The sequence below is a fragment of the Notolepis coatsorum genome (assembly GCF_963971535.1).
Source record: "Notolepis coatsorum genome assembly, chromosome: 11".
Taxonomy (NCBI): domain Eukaryota; kingdom Metazoa; phylum Chordata; class Actinopteri; order Aulopiformes; family Paralepididae; genus Notolepis; species Notolepis coatsorum.
In genome coordinates this window covers 7,139,743-7,155,968 of record NC_140175.1, presented here as the reverse complement: position 1 = coordinate 7,155,968, position 16,226 = coordinate 7,139,743, and positions in this window count along the sequence as shown.

Here is a 16,226-nt window from a genome sequence, read left to right as displayed (position 1 = left end):
AGGGGATGGTGGTAATGTGCTTCAATAGAACAATGGATCAATGCCATGTCAAAACTCGCCTCCGCTGATCTGGAGGGCTCGCAGACAGTCCACACACAGACACACACGTGCGCGCACACACGGGCTCGCAGCCACACACATATTTCCACTGTCCAATAGCCGAGCGCCCTTTTCGACCGCGTGACATTGTTCAGAAGGTTCGGTGCGCCTCACAGATTTCTATGTGAACGCAGGCGAACCAAATGAAGAATGCAACAATGTTGCAACTTCACCACCAGAACCGCACCGAGTCCACCAAAACTATATGTGAAAGCGACCTTACATTTTAAAGGCTGTGCGGCCGACGCAGTTCGATATGTTGCCACTTTGAAAGAACCCTTGTATCTGTAGTAAATAAATATGCATTCATATTAGGACAGGTTTGCATTTGTCCAGCCTACATTTACAATATATTATTCACACAAAGTATTGTCAACAATTACAATTAAATTGTTACAATTAGGTCCACCATTCTACCTATTTTTTTTGGATCAGCACTTGTTGAAGCATGCACGCCAGTGTTGAAAAGACAGCTCTGTTGATCCAGTATTTAAAAACGGGTAGACCAAACTGGTGGCCCTATTAATTGAATGGAAGAGACACAAGACGTAACTGACATAATTGCTAGCATTGTCCACTAGCATTGTCTGTTGTAAATAATGGAGTTCCACAAATCATGTCCAACCCAGATTCGGCTCAAACAAGGGACTAAACACGTTCCGCAATTATGCCACATCAATGTGGAACGCCCTACCCACAGCGTAAAAAAATTTGAATCACTATGTATGGTCTAAAATGTATATCACGGTATAATTTGAAGCACAGACGGTAACGGTATATCACAGTATATTAATTAATCTTAAAATGTCTATATTTTTTTATCCACTTTTTCTCCCCATTTTCTAATTTTCTCCCATCCCAATTTCGTATTATCCAATTCTACTCTCCCCTGTCTCGAACGTTGTTAGACCATGCCTACCACTGGTCGGCTGCAATGTGGATGAAGCCTTGCATCACGTGTCCCCTCCGGTACACGAGGAGGCAGCTGTCTCATCTTTTCACCTGCACAGCACGACCTCTCAGCGGCGAGGAGTAACGCGTGGGAGGCTCACGCTGCCCCCGTTGCTTCCTGATTCTGCTGTACAGGCGCACCAACCGACCTGTAGTAGTCGCTGTCCACAACGTCCGATCCCCACCCACCGGCTTTCCCACCCCCTAATACTGCCAATTGTATTAGTATGAACGACCAGCCAAGCCGGAAGCAACACCGAGAGCTGGGCTCGAACCCAGCATCTCCTGCGTTAGTGGCAAGCGCCTTGCCCACTGCGCCACTTAGCCGCCCTAAAAATGTCTATATAAATGCTTCTGAAGGGGTAAAGATCTGGCAGCTATTACTGTACTCTTGTATTACTAGGACATATTTCACATAGTACAGAGGTATTTTAAGAACATTTATTGTGCAATACTGCAATAGAAAAATGCAAAACCTTTTCTCAAGTTACTTCCATCTCTGAAAAACACTTTTCATGAAATACAATCAAATCAAGCAGCACAAAGTGAAAATAAAAACTACTGCAGGACACGAGGTTTCTTTCCCTCAAACAACGCAAACACAATAAAACTCCAACATAACTTAACTTTAGTGTTTGACAACGTAGAGAGAGAGCGTGATAGGTTTATGCAATAGGTTTATGTTTGAGGTTTGAGCGTCCTAAGTTGCTGTAGTTGATGTCACACCAGGATGTCAATGGGTCTCATTCTCCAAGGATTTACGACAAAAAGGGCTTTCTTTTAGGGCCATTTGAGACCTTTTCGGGACGATTTTGGGATTCACCAACCATCCCAATAAAACATATATAATTAATATTATATTATAATATATTGTCTATATTAATTTCTTGCCCGAAAAGGTCTCAAATGGCCCTAAGAGAACCCTTTTTGTCGTAAGTCTGTTGGAGAATGAGACCCAATGTCAACACACAGAGTTGGTAACGAGAGCAGCCCGATGGATAAAGCGATCTAAAGAAACGAATAGCCAATAAATGCGAAGTTATCTTTGAACCTCTGTTGTCAAGCCTCGTCACTATAACCCCCCTTTCCTCACTAATGAAACTGGTGCCGCACAGTCACGTAAGAACGTTAGCATAGCGGCTAATGTTAGCCCGTTGCTGCGCTAAAGCAAGTCTCCTCTCAGCCTCCTTAGCCAAATTGAAATGCCCAAACTATATGACAAGGTCCGTGAGCAAGTGGAGAAAAACTCTCTCTCTGAGCTTCCCCCCATTAACTCTATTGGTAGCCAGTTTAAAAAGAGCTATAAGGACATGATTGTCACCAGTAGGTACAAACATGAACCAGTTTAAAAAGAGCTGACGACATGATTCTCACCAGTAGGTACAAACATGAACCAGTTTAAAAAGAGCTAACGACATGATTGTCACCAGTAGGTACAAACATGAACCAGTTTAAAAAGAGCTATAAGGACAGGATTCTCACCAGGTACCGGGATGAAGAAGGGCTTTGACAATCACCAGGTGTTTACATAGATTATTATTTATTTATTGACTTTAATATTGTGGGTACATATATTTAAATGTATAAAGAACAGTACATGTATGTGTAGATATGTGTATGTATGCGTTTAGACTTAGAATGATGTATATCTACAATCACTTAGTAGTAGAGAAAGGGTAGGATTAAATATGTTTATACTTCTTCCTACTCCTTTTCAGACATAAAGTTAACATATATATTTATTGTTTTAACTATTTTGGTTTGTTGTTGCTATATATATATTGCTTTATATATTGCTTTATTTATTGCGGTGAGACAACACACTCGGCCACAACAGTGATATTTTGACGATGATGATGATGATGATGATGATGATGATGATGATGATGAACCCGTCAGGGTGGCGGTGTTGAGGCGGCAGGCGGTGGAGCCGTGCTTTCTGGCCGCCTCCAGGTTTCCAGCCAACCTCCGGTCCCTAGACTGGGAAGATAAAGTGGATGGGAGTTAAAAACCAGCACTAACTGCACCCATCACTTGTTCCTATAGTTAAAAACTAAATAAAGGGCTACAGGTCAAATAAATTATAATAAGAAGAACATTGAAATATATATATAATACTAGTACTACTAATAATAATAATAAAAAACAGCACTAGTCATTTCCGTCTTTAACAGGAAACTAGTCTAGTCTATTCTAGTCTTTAACTAGAGGGGCGAGTGATGTGCTTCAGTTTTTCCTTCAGACAAGTCGAACCCCGTTTTTCCATCTCACTTCTTGTGGCACAGATCTGCATGATTATGTTTACATGAGTAATGGGATTTCAATTCCATGCTGTCCCACATTTTGGACTGCCAGGACCATATCTGTGGAGGAAAAAACTATAAAACATTTGAGGAGACAGGACAGTAGACCATGTCACACCAATAGGCTGATGCATACAAATCTATGCCCCTCCTCCACCTGGGACCATCTGACCACCTCTCTTTGTTGATGCTCCCAACGTACACCCCACTCATCAAACGTGTGAAGCCCTCAGTCAGAACAGTCATAATATGGTCTGAGAGGACAGACTCTGAGCTGCAGCAGCTGTTCCAACACACAGAATGGAGTATGTTTGACACTCAGGCCCCCCTGGACTCCCACACGGACTGGAGTATGTTTGACACTCAGGCCCCCCTGGTCTCCCACACGGACTGGAGTATGTTTGCCACTCAGCCTCAGGACACCCTGGACTCCCACACGGACTGGAGTATGTTTGCCACTCAGCCTCAGGACACCCTGGACTCCCACACGGACTGGAGTATGTTTGACACTCAGGCCACCCTGGACTCCCACACAGACTGGAGTATGTTTGCCACTCAGGCCACCCTGGACTCCCACACGGACATCGACTCCTATACCTCCTCCGTTGTTGACCACATCAATTAAAATATCGACAGTGTCGCCACCATTAAAAATATCACTACATTCCCCAATCAGAAGCCGTGGATGAACAAAGAGGTCCGTTCACTACTAAAGGCACGTGACACTGCTTTTAGATATGGTGACGAGCAGGCCTACTGTGCAGCCAGGGCTAACCTGTATAAGGGAATCAAGCAGGCCAAGCACAGCCACAAGCTAAGGGTTGAAGAGCACGTCAACAACTCCGCCCCCCGATGCATGTGGCAGGGCATCCAGGTCATCATGGATTGCAAATCCACCAACAACTCTCCCCAACCACTGACTCCTCCCTCCCTGAGGAGCTCAATTACTTTTATGCCCGATTTGACAGAGACAACCAGGAGGCGCCCACCAAGGCTGCCCTCCCTGCCAACCTCCAACCCTCTCTCTCTCCCCCACTGACGTGTGTACGGCACTGAGCAGGACTAATGCACGTAAGGGAGCTGAGCTGGCAGTGTGCTCAGGAGGTGCGCTGAGCAACTGTCCGGGGTCTTAACTGACACTATTCAACCTGTCACTATCCCAGGCAGTTGTCCCAGCATGTTATAAAACCACCTCCATTGTGACAGTGCAGAAACACATCTCTGCCTCGAGCCTTAACCTAACCAGCCTGTCTTGTTAGTTTAGACAGTGGTCACTGAAATGTCACATGAGAGAGTGTGTTTGTGTGTGTGTGGTGTGTGTGTGCGCGCGTGCGTGTCTCTCTTCTATCAGGTTTGCCAAGGTCAAGCCAAACTGTGGTCAGCTAGCCATTCTGAATAATGCTATAATACTGTTGAAATAACTATTACTAATCAATCAAAAATACACTATAATATCAAATCTATTGGCCATATGAACATAAATTGTTACTACAGTTGTTTACATTACAATTACATAGTCATTTAGCTGACGCTTTTATCCAAAGTGACTCACAAGTTGTGTACAGCAAGTCAGCAGGAAGGGTACAACTCTGGCAGCTAAGTAACATTGTTCCTCAAACAGGGTTGAACTTGGGTGCTACAGTCTTGGGTGCATAGTAGTATAGACAGATTCGCATAGTAGGTAGTAATATAGGCAAGGTAGATTACTTTGTAGCAAAGTGCATGATAGTAAGATGGTACAAAGGTTAGTAAGTAATAAAAAATATATATATACATTTCAGATATTGATTGAAGAAGTGTGGCGGCGGCAGAAAATTGGGCGGGTTTTGTCAGTCCTGACTGGTGGGAAGTTTGTTCCATCATTGTGGAGTGAGGACTGAGAATAGCCTGCTTCTCTTTGATGACCCCCCTGGAGCTCAGGTGGGAGTGGGTCTGAGGCGGCCAGAAGATGTAGAGTGTAGGGGTCTTGGGGGGGTGTAATTAGAGATTATTGACCGGAGGTAGGAGGGAGCTGTTCCCCTCCTGCATACAGTAAACATACAAAATAAATAGCAAAGACTATATTAAATAATAAGATAAAGTGAGTGGGCAGGTACACTATACCTGAAGTCTTTAGTGTCCAGGGTCAGGCAGGGTTCCCACTCGTCCTGGAAAACCTGGAAATCCAGAGACTAGATTTCCAGTCATGGAAAACCTGGGAAATTACCAAATATGCTGGAAAAAAGATGATGTTGTCCTGGAAATGTACAATTGTATTTTAGTCCCTAGATGTGCATTTTGATTGAAACTCAACTGTTGGTAGGATTATAGCAGTACCACCCAATTTTGGGCCTGCGGGCCAAGTTTGGCCCACGTTCCCTTTGTTTTGGCCTAACATGGTATTTGACAAGCACATGCTTATTGTCTTATTATTTAAAGTGCTGTAAAATCCTGATGTAATGACTACAAAACGTACATTTTGTGATGGGTGTAGCAGGTACTTGTAATGAACATGAGACACTTCATCAGGAACCCTGCATAATTAAAAAAGGAGGAATACATTTGGGGTTAAATGTGTCAATACCAGGCCTACTGGTCAATTATATGACCGGTTGTGAGCAAGTGCTGTCCTGAATTGTCAAGAAAAAGTCCTGGAAAAGTCCTGGAAAACCTTTTCTCAAAAAGAGTGGAACGCCTGTCAGGGCAAATCTCTCTCCCTCTTTCTCCAGTTTGTAGGAGACTGGATGGCCACAGAGGCTGGACACGCTCCACCTCCAAGATAATAATAATAATAATAATAAATGTATTTTATATAGCACCTTACCTAAGGTATCTCAAAGCACTTTACAGACATTGCATTACAGTACATGGACAGACACAGTACATGGACCTTTACAATGACAACATGGTGGTGACACTACAGAGAAAGGGAGACAGCTTAGAAACGAGACAGAGACAATTAAAAAATAATAATAATACTAATATGTGTGTACAGATGTGAAAATGTAAGTGATGCAGGGGTTGGAGGGTCAGGAGTGAGGGTATGCAAGTTTGATTCAAATGACAATACTCCCCATGCTTGATCATAGTCTACAGATCTGCATGTAAGACCTCACTCCACAAACTTGATGTCCTCTACCACTCTGCTATCCGGTTTGCCACCAGTGCCCCTTTCAACACTCACCACTGCTCCCTTTACTCCTCCGTCAACTGGCCATCCCTGCACACTCGTCGCAATATGCACTGGTTCATGCTCATTTACAAAACCCTCCTTGGGTTGTCCCCCCCCCCCCTTACCTATGTCACCTGTTGCAAATTACATCTGCCACTTACAACACTCGTTCTGCTCAACACATTCTCCTAAAGATTCAACAGACTGCAACACTGTATACCGTATACATTTATCTATATCAGTATGGATATATCTGCATATATACCTGTATACAATTCTGTACACTGTACACACTGTATATATACTTTATCTGTTACATGCACTCTGGTTAGAACTTATTTTCATTCTACTGAATTTGTGTGGTATGATGATAATAAATCTGAATCTAATCTGATCTAGGACGTTTGTTGTGAGAGTCAGTGTGTCTGTTTAGAGAGAATAAAGCATATCCTCCAAAAATGACTTTAGTTAGTCAGTGTTTTTGTGTAAACCTCCCATTGACTGCACTTCATTTTACACTTACTGCACTTCGAGCGCCATCTGCTGGCAAAGTTAGAGTTGGTCCAAGGAGCGCATTGAGGAAGTCCCCGCCCAGCGGAAATGACGTCAGGCTTTGTGTAGCTTCCTCACCTCGTTGTATGTTGCTAATGGGCTAATGCTAACTTGTGATTCTGAACAGATCTAGAATGTAGCGATCGTGTAAAGAACGGACGAACTAAAACCTGCAAACCCAAATAAACTGTTTCCTGGTTTACTGTCACCACCTTCCAGAGGGAATGAGCCCGAAGTCCGGCTACTTCTAACCAGTAGTAGGTTACATGAGCGGTGTTGTTGTGTCGGACTCCCTGCAGAAGAACCACCTCGTGTTGTTAGCAGAACGCTGCTGGACTCTACCACGTTCAGAACAACACAGGAGAAGGGAAACAAAGGTAGGTTCACGTCGACCTCTCCGTTTTGTTACAGTAACATCTGCTTGTATTAATCTACTGACCGCACATCTGATCTGTTCGGCGTTTCTGCCACTTTTCCACCAGACTGGGCCTTGACCAGAGGTAGCTGGAGCAGCTAACACGCTAAGCTGCTATGCTAATGCTAAGCTAATGCTAATGTTACTATTACTAATGAGTTTGTGAGCATATGTGACGTTAGGTCAGAAACTGGTGCGACTCTGTGTATAGAGAGAAATGTGCGTTTATTCAGCTCGTTAATCATAATGACCGAACATCTCTGTTGAGCGTTTCAGCCACTGTGTCGGCTTTACTTGAGAGGCTATGCTAATGCTTCTATTGAGCCGTACTGTATTGTGCCCATTCTGCAATCTGTTAAATAAAGTTTTCATTCATTCATTCTAGGATGAGGTTGGCCTCCAGTAAGGCCATCTGCACCTCCTGCTTCTGTTCACTTGTTTAATATCCTCCAGTAAGGCCATCTGCACCTCCTGATTCCGTTCACTTGTTTCATCTCCTCCAGTAAGGCCATCTGCACCTCCTGCTTCTGTTCACTTGTTTCATCTCCTCCAGTAAGGCCATCTGCACCTCCTGCTTCTGTTCACTTGTTTCATCTCCTCCAGTAAGGCCATCTGCACCTCCTGCTTCTGTTTACTTGTTTAATCTCCTCCAGTAAGGCCATCTGCACCTCCTGCTTCTGTTCACTTGTTTCATCTCCTCCAGTAAGGCCACCTCCTGTTTATGTTCCCTTCTTCGATGGAAGTGTGGATCCAAGTAACTAGCTTTGTTCAGCAGCACGAACACCCTCTTTTCCTCACTATACCGCTCCTCCAGATCGGTAATGATCTGTGTCTTCAGTGTTTCCCCTGAAAAAAAAAATCAGCAGCGGTGCTGTTCCTCTAGGGGGGTCCCGGGGCATGCCCCCCGTAACTTTTTTTTTTACATTTTAAAGTTAAATGCATCAATCTGGTGCACTTTGAGAGCAAAATAAAGAGGCTAGATCTATGATGAACTTTGTGCTCAAAACACAAAAGCAACTAGACTGCAGTGCTTTCTCCCTGCAGCCTTTTCCTCAGGTCAGTCTCTTAGGTCGCTTTCACACAGGGGCTGTTTGGTCCGGATTATCGGACCAGAATTCGATAGTCCGGTTTTTCGGGTTTGTGTGAATGCGCGTCGAACTCGGTTCGCGGACCAAACACACAAACTCTGGTCCACCTGAAAACGTAGGTCTCGGTTCGGCTTCATCGAACCAAACGCGAACCAAATATAGGAAGTGCTTATTATTACCGGCCTTACCACTGCTCGCAGCATTCATTCACTGCAAAACAACCACACTGCATCTATCTCTCTATCTATCTATATATCTATATATCTGTGCATCTTGGGAAGAAGGAAGAAAAAACGCGGCTTATTATATTATTAATAAAACAGCTACTTGTGGGCACTCATAAAAACAACGTGGTACAAGTTGTTTAGCGAGGGGATGGTGGTAATGTGCTTCAATAGAACAATGGATCAATGCCATGTCAAAACTCGCCTCCGCTGATCTGGAGGGCTCGCAGACAGTCCACACACAGACACACACGTGCGCGCACACACGGGCTCGCAGCCACACACATATTTCCACTGTCCAATAGCCGAGCGCCCTTTTCGACCGCGTGACATTGTTCAGAAGGTTCGGTGCGCCTCACAGATTTCTATGTGAACGCAGGCGAACCAAATGAAGAATGCAACAATGTTGCAACTTCACCACCAGAACCGCACCGAGTCCACCAAAACTATATGTGAAAGCGACCTTACATTTTAAAGGCTGTGCGGCCGACGCAGTTCGATATGTTGCCACTTTGAAAGAACCCTTGTATCTGTAGTAAATAAATATGCATTCATATTAGGACAGGTTTGCATTTGTCCAGCCTACATTTACAATATATTATTCACACAAAGTATTGTCAACAATTACAATTAAATTGTTACAATTAGGTCCACCATTCTACCTATTTTTTTTGGATCAGCACTTGTTGAAGCATGCACGCCAGTGTTGAAAAGACAGCTCTGTTGATCCAGTATTTAAAAACGGGTAGACCAAACTGGTGGCCCTATTAATTGAATGGAAGAGACACAAGACGTAACTGACATAATTGCTAGCATTGTCCACTAGCATTGTCTGTTGTAAATAATGGAGTTCCACAAATCATGTCCAACCCAGATTCGGCTCAAACAAGGGACTAAACACGTTCCGCAATTATGCCACATCAATGTGGAACGCCCTACCCACAGCGTAAAAAAATTTGAATCACTATGTATGGTCTAAAATGTATATCACGGTATAATTTGAAGCACAGACGGTAACGGTATATCACAGTATATTAATTAATCTTAAAATGTCTATATTTTTTTATCCACTTTTTCTCCCCATTTTCTAATTTTCTCCCATCCCAATTTCGTATTATCCAATTCTACTCTCCCCTGTCTCGAACGTTGTTAGACCATGCCTACCACTGGTCGGCTGCAATGTGGATGAAGCCTTGCATCACGTGTCCCCTCCGGTACACGAGGAGGCAGCTGTCTCATCTTTTCACCTGCACAGCACGACCTCTCAGCGGCGAGGAGTAACGCGTGGGAGGCTCACGCTGCCCCCGTTGCTTCCTGATTCTGCTGTACAGGCGCACCAACCGACCTGTAGTAGTCGCTGTCCACAACGTCCGATCCCCACCCACCGGCTTTCCCACCCCCTAATACTGCCAATTGTATTAGTATGAACGACCAGCCAAGCCGGAAGCAACACCGAGAGCTGGGCTCGAACCCAGCATCTCCTGCGTTAGTGGCAAGCGCCTTGCCCACTGCGCCACTTAGCCGCCCTAAAAATGTCTATATAAATGCTTCTGAAGGGGTAAAGATCTGGCAGCTATTACTGTACTCTTGTATTACTAGGACATATTTCACATAGTACAGAGGTATTTTAAGAACATTTATTGTGCAATACTGCAATAGAAAAATGCAAAACCTTTTCTCAAGTTACTTCCATCTCTGAAAAACACTTTTCATGAAATACAATCAAATCAAGCAGCACAAAGTGAAAATAAAAACTACTGCAGGACACGAGGTTTCTTTCCCTCAAACAACGCAAACACAATAAAACTCCAACATAACTTAACTTTAGTGTTTGACAACGTAGAGAGAGAGCGTGATAGGTTTATGCAATAGGTTTATGTTTGAGGTTTGAGCGTCCTAAGTTGCTGTAGTTGATGTCACACCAGGATGTCAATGGGTCTCATTCTCCAAGGATTTACGACAAAAAGGGCTTTCTTTTAGGGCCATTTGAGACCTTTTCGGGACGATTTTGGGATTCACCAACCATCCCAATAAAACATATATAATTAATATTATATTATAATATATTGTCTATATTAATTTCTTGCCCGAAAAGGTCTCAAATGGCCCTAAGAGAACCCTTTTTGTCGTAAGTCTGTTGGAGAATGAGACCCAATGTCAACACACAGAGTTGGTAACGAGAGCAGCCCGATGGATAAAGCGATCTAAAGAAACGAATAGCCAATAAATGCGAAGTTATCTTTGAACCTCTGTTGTCAAGCCTCGTCACTATAACCCCCCTTTCCTCACTAATGAAACTGGTGCCGCACAGTCACGTAAGAACGTTAGCATAGCGGCTAATGTTAGCCCGTTGCTGCGCTAAAGCAAGTCTCCTCTCAGCCTCCTTAGCCAAATTGAAATGCCCAAACTATATGACAAGGTCCGTGAGCAAGTGGAGAAAAACTCAGTACAATTAAACACTGCAACGACCACTGCAAACGTCGAGTGAATCGTCAAGTAACGTTAACGTCATTGCTACTGCTGTGACTAGCTGCTCTAGTCTACCGGTCACAAGGTATGAAGGTATTGTCAACCGTATACCGTTTATACCGTCCACCCCTAATCACTACCCAGTACCCACCTTCAAAACCGCTCTCGAGCACCTACGGGAGGCTGCAATTCGAACCTGGCCCCTGTAAATGTCTGAACCGCCCTTCCAACCCACCGACCCCCTCCTAATGTACAGTTCCCTCCCCCTCGTATGTATATATTTACTGTTAGGATCTGTTTAACAGTACTGTATATTTACTGTATATTTGCATATCTTGTATGTCACAAATGTAACAGTACTGTATATGTCATGATTAGATTAGATGATTGATTAGATTATTATATCTGTATATGTCATTATGAATTGAAAATGGGGGACCATGATGTAAACAAGACTAAAGTCTTTCTCTGGTCTGAATCCCCTTAACACATTCGGGACCATTGGCATGAGTCTAATTATTCTCAAGAGGACCGGGGAATGTAAACAAACGTGGCGCTGTTTGTACAGCTAAATCTATACTGGAGAATTATCTGACGTTTTCCCAATATATGTATCATTATTATCCTTGATTATTATCATGACATGAGTAACATTTATTGTATACATTTATTGCATGAGTTAATTATTATCTGGTGCCGCCTAGTGGACGCACTTTGGAGTACGTATTGCGACTCTGAGCAGGTAAGCTGCCTCTGCGCCGGCGCGTCGCGCTATTTAAGTGACACTCTCAGTCTAGACTGTAAGGTGAAAAGCCCTGTGGGCGAACTCTTGACTGGCCAACGGTACGTAGCATTATATGCGCCGTTAATATCCGCATTTCTCTTTAATTCATATATCTAGTTATTAATTAATGCCGTTTGTTTTCCTTTCCTTTTGTATAGGTAAATAATCTATAGACTGACTAACGTCTGATTGTATGCTGACTGACTAAACGCTGACTGAATGTACATGCTGACTATAGACTGACTAACGTCTGATTGTATGCTGACTGACTAAAACGCTGACTGAATGTACATGCTGACTATAGACCAACTACATGCAGACCAACTAATGTCTGGCTACACTATCCAGAACCGGTTGCTAAATTGCAACCTAACTATCAACGAACTATCAACAGAGGCGACTTGGTTGAACATTACCGATACCATATCGACCTCTACTAACATTATCCACTAATGCTTGGATGTAAGCTACTACCAACTATCAGCTACAAGCTAACCCCTTGTTTAATTGACCACCTGGTGATTATTGTAACAAAGGATGAATTGGATGCTGGACATCAAGGTCCAAATAAACGAACATTCTTATAAAGTCCGAATTGTTTCTATGGTTTAAGTAAAGTCATTTCGCCCACACCCTTCCAAGGGGGATATCTAGTTGACTCATTGACTGAGACTGCTAGATAATTGGACATATACTTTATAGTATTGCTATCTGTCCATTCTCATTGTCAATTGAGTCCATAAACCGTCCCTTCAAAATGGCTTAAAGAAAGAAAAAATCATCAATAGGTTCTCATTTTATAGCGCCGTGAATATAAGCGTTATACCGGATTTGGGTCTAGTATATTTCCTGGAAGCCGAGATACAGGGCTAATGGCTAATAACGTTAAATTGCAGCCAGAGCTGCCCTGAGGCAGACTCACGGAAGCGTGGCGAATAATCATCGCCTACGGCCCCTCCGACCACCACCAACATTCATTCACATGCATACACATTCATACGAGGCAAGTAGGTTAAGTGTCTTGCCCAAGGACACAACGGCAATGGGATGGACATGGGCTTGAGCGGGATTCGAACCACCAACCCTTCGATCATTGGACGACCCGCTCTACCCCTGAGCCAAAGCAGTGCCGCTCGGCGACCTTGAATAGGTTATTAAAATGGAATAAAAGCAATAACAACTTGCCACGGATTTATCCGTGCCTCTGTCCACAACGGGTGGAATCGAAACACGGAGATATACGTCCTTGGGCGCCATTGTGTTAACAATTGTGTGTATTGAGCTGTACTGTACTCTACCCATTCTGAAATCTGTTAATTCAAGTTTTCAATCAATCAATTGGGATGGAGGAGATAGCAGCAAATGCGTCTCGCCCATGCAGAGGGGAAAACATTCTAGACTGGGCACGGGCAGGACATTCCTTTATTGATCCCCTTGGGCATAACAAAAAATATTGTTTGTTTCCTGTTGGTTGTCAGTTAAGGCCATGGGTAGGTAGGGAATCTATTTTATTTTTTATTTTATTCTTTCCCACGGCGACTATGGATAGGGAATTTCTTTATTTAATAAAAATGTTCACAACAACATGGATGCTTGTACTCTGCCAGCATGTTTAATATCCATAATACTAAAGGTTTGACTAAGATTTCTACGAAACTTTATTAAAAAAAAGGATTTTCTTTATTTTTATTATATTTTTTATTTTTTAAACTCATAAAATATATTGGGTCGCACCTAAATCGGCAGGGTCGGTCGGCAAACGGAAACAAACCATTATTTTTTTTAGGCCTTGGGGAGATTCAGTCGTCATAGCAGCAGGGGGTACAGGTATGGTCAGGGTAATAGGAGAGCAATACATATAAACAAATGTAATCTGAATATACAATTTTAATAAAATAAACCGCAGAGTTGCATATGAGTCTGTATACCCTATTGGTCATAATATAACTTACAATAAATATAGGCAATATAAAATATGACTAAAAGTAAACGGTATACACAAAGGTGCAGATCATAATGAGTTATAGTCCATGCAGGGTTTAGTGGTTAAGAGTCAGACATTCCTAATGGTTCCTCAAGTTCTGCAGCCGTTAGTTCTCCAGCTGCTGGCAGCAGTCCGTGCCCCCGGTTGTGGAGCCTGATGGCCACTGGCTTGAAGAACTGGCAGACGGGCACACAGACACACACGTTGTTGACCTAGTAACGTTAGTGCCAGCTTGCTTGCTGTTGCTGTGGCCTGGTGTTTTGAAAGCGTTCCAGTCCTTACCGAGCGGTGAGGAGGATCTGATGGTGATCCGGGCTTGTTCTTAGTGGTAGAAATTAGGGATGCATGATAATTATCGGGCCGATATCAGCAATTATGATGTCATCCCGACAAACCCGATAACATTATTGATAGCTCCGATAATATATAATAAATTTTTTGGTTAAAAGAAATCCGGTGTGGGTGGATTGGGATGAAGGGCGTTTGTTTTTACTGTAGGCTCCTCCCGTTTTCCCAGTACTGTGGTACGACTGATAGCGTGTGGTTTAGGAAGAGGGAGTTTTTCACAAATCCAGCGCTCCCTTTCTCATGCCTGGCTGTGACGTAGTCGCGTAACTTTCAGAAGCAGCACAGATAGTAAACAAAGATGGCGTCGTCTGACTTTTTCAAAGTTTCAGAGGAAACCAGTTTGCTTGCTTTTTTTTAACAAATGCAGAAGTTCCACGAGGAGGGAAAGGGGCAACAAGCTATAACACATCCAACCTATAATAAGTCACCTGAAACATCACCACCGCTACGATGGTGTATTAAAATCCGATGACGACGCCGAGCAGCTAAAGGCTAAGCTAATCCAAAGCCAGCTGCAAAGGAACCGGCGCGGCTTGTACCTATTGACGAGGCATTTGCAAAATTAAAGACGTTTGACAGAGACGATTTGTTTGGTTTATTTAATTCTTTTTGAGGTGTGCTGTCCTATAAATGCCAAGTAATCGTTGTTTCATGGACCCACAACAGTCTCCTCTCCTATAGCGTCAAATGTTTTATCTGCTGACAAAGCACAATACCTGTTGGTTTTTAGTTCACTCATTGTTCAGGGAAACACATTGTTAATGACATTGACGGATTGTGAATTTTGTGATTGACTCAAATTATATTTATTTGGAAAAATAAATAGTCACTTTATTTGAAGAGTCAAAACTGTTCTCTTGGCTTTGTTTTGTTCATAGTAGTAACGCTCATGTCATGATGAATCTGGTTAGGTCAAAACGACAGGAATATACAAAAAAAAAAATTATAATACAATAAATATATATATATTATCGGTATCGACCTTGAGGAGCAGAAAGTTATCGATATCGGGTTCAAAAAAATCAATATCGTGCACCCCTAGTAGAATGGCTAGCCTCCGATACCATATGACGTAATTTATCAACAACACGTGCGTTATCCTCCTACTGAGAGTCAGCATTATAAAACAAACGTGTTTTTAATCGACCGTGAATTAAAGTGTCAATGCTGTTTGTCATTTTAACAGCAGATGCTTTCTTAAATGCCATCGTCCAGAGAGAGGGGTGTTGACAGGGATTTTTTTGACCCCGATATTGATACCGATAACTTTCTGCTCCTCAAGGTCAATACCGATACCGATAATATATATATATTTATTGTATTATTTAAAGGGGCTATGCACTGCTATTCCTAGCACTATTTGGGCAACTTTACACAATTCCTGTTAGTCTATTGAAGACATTTGTAATTTTTATTTTTTTTAATTCATTGTTTTATATTTCTAATCAAGTACTCGAAACCATCATCTTTCAGCTTCAAGAAATCAGGCTGTTATGGCCTGGCTCCGCCCATAAGCACTTTGAGTGACAGTCAGACCACAGTCTGCACTGGTAGAGGGAGGGAGGGAGGGGGGGGAAGAGAGAGAGAGTTCAGTTCAGTTCAGAGTTTTTATTTGCCACATGGAATAATACAATCATAGTTTCTTCATTAAAAAATCATAAATAGTCATTCCATGGACAAAAGGAGCAGGAAGAAGAATACATCTTATAGTTACCTGCCCCTTATTCCTAAACTAACATGTATTTTCTAATGGTCGGCGTATAACCTTATTTACACAAATAATCATTTATACCATGAGAGAGAGAGAGAGAGAGAGAGAGAGAGAGACACAATGCCCCCTCTCGGCTCTCTCTTCCTT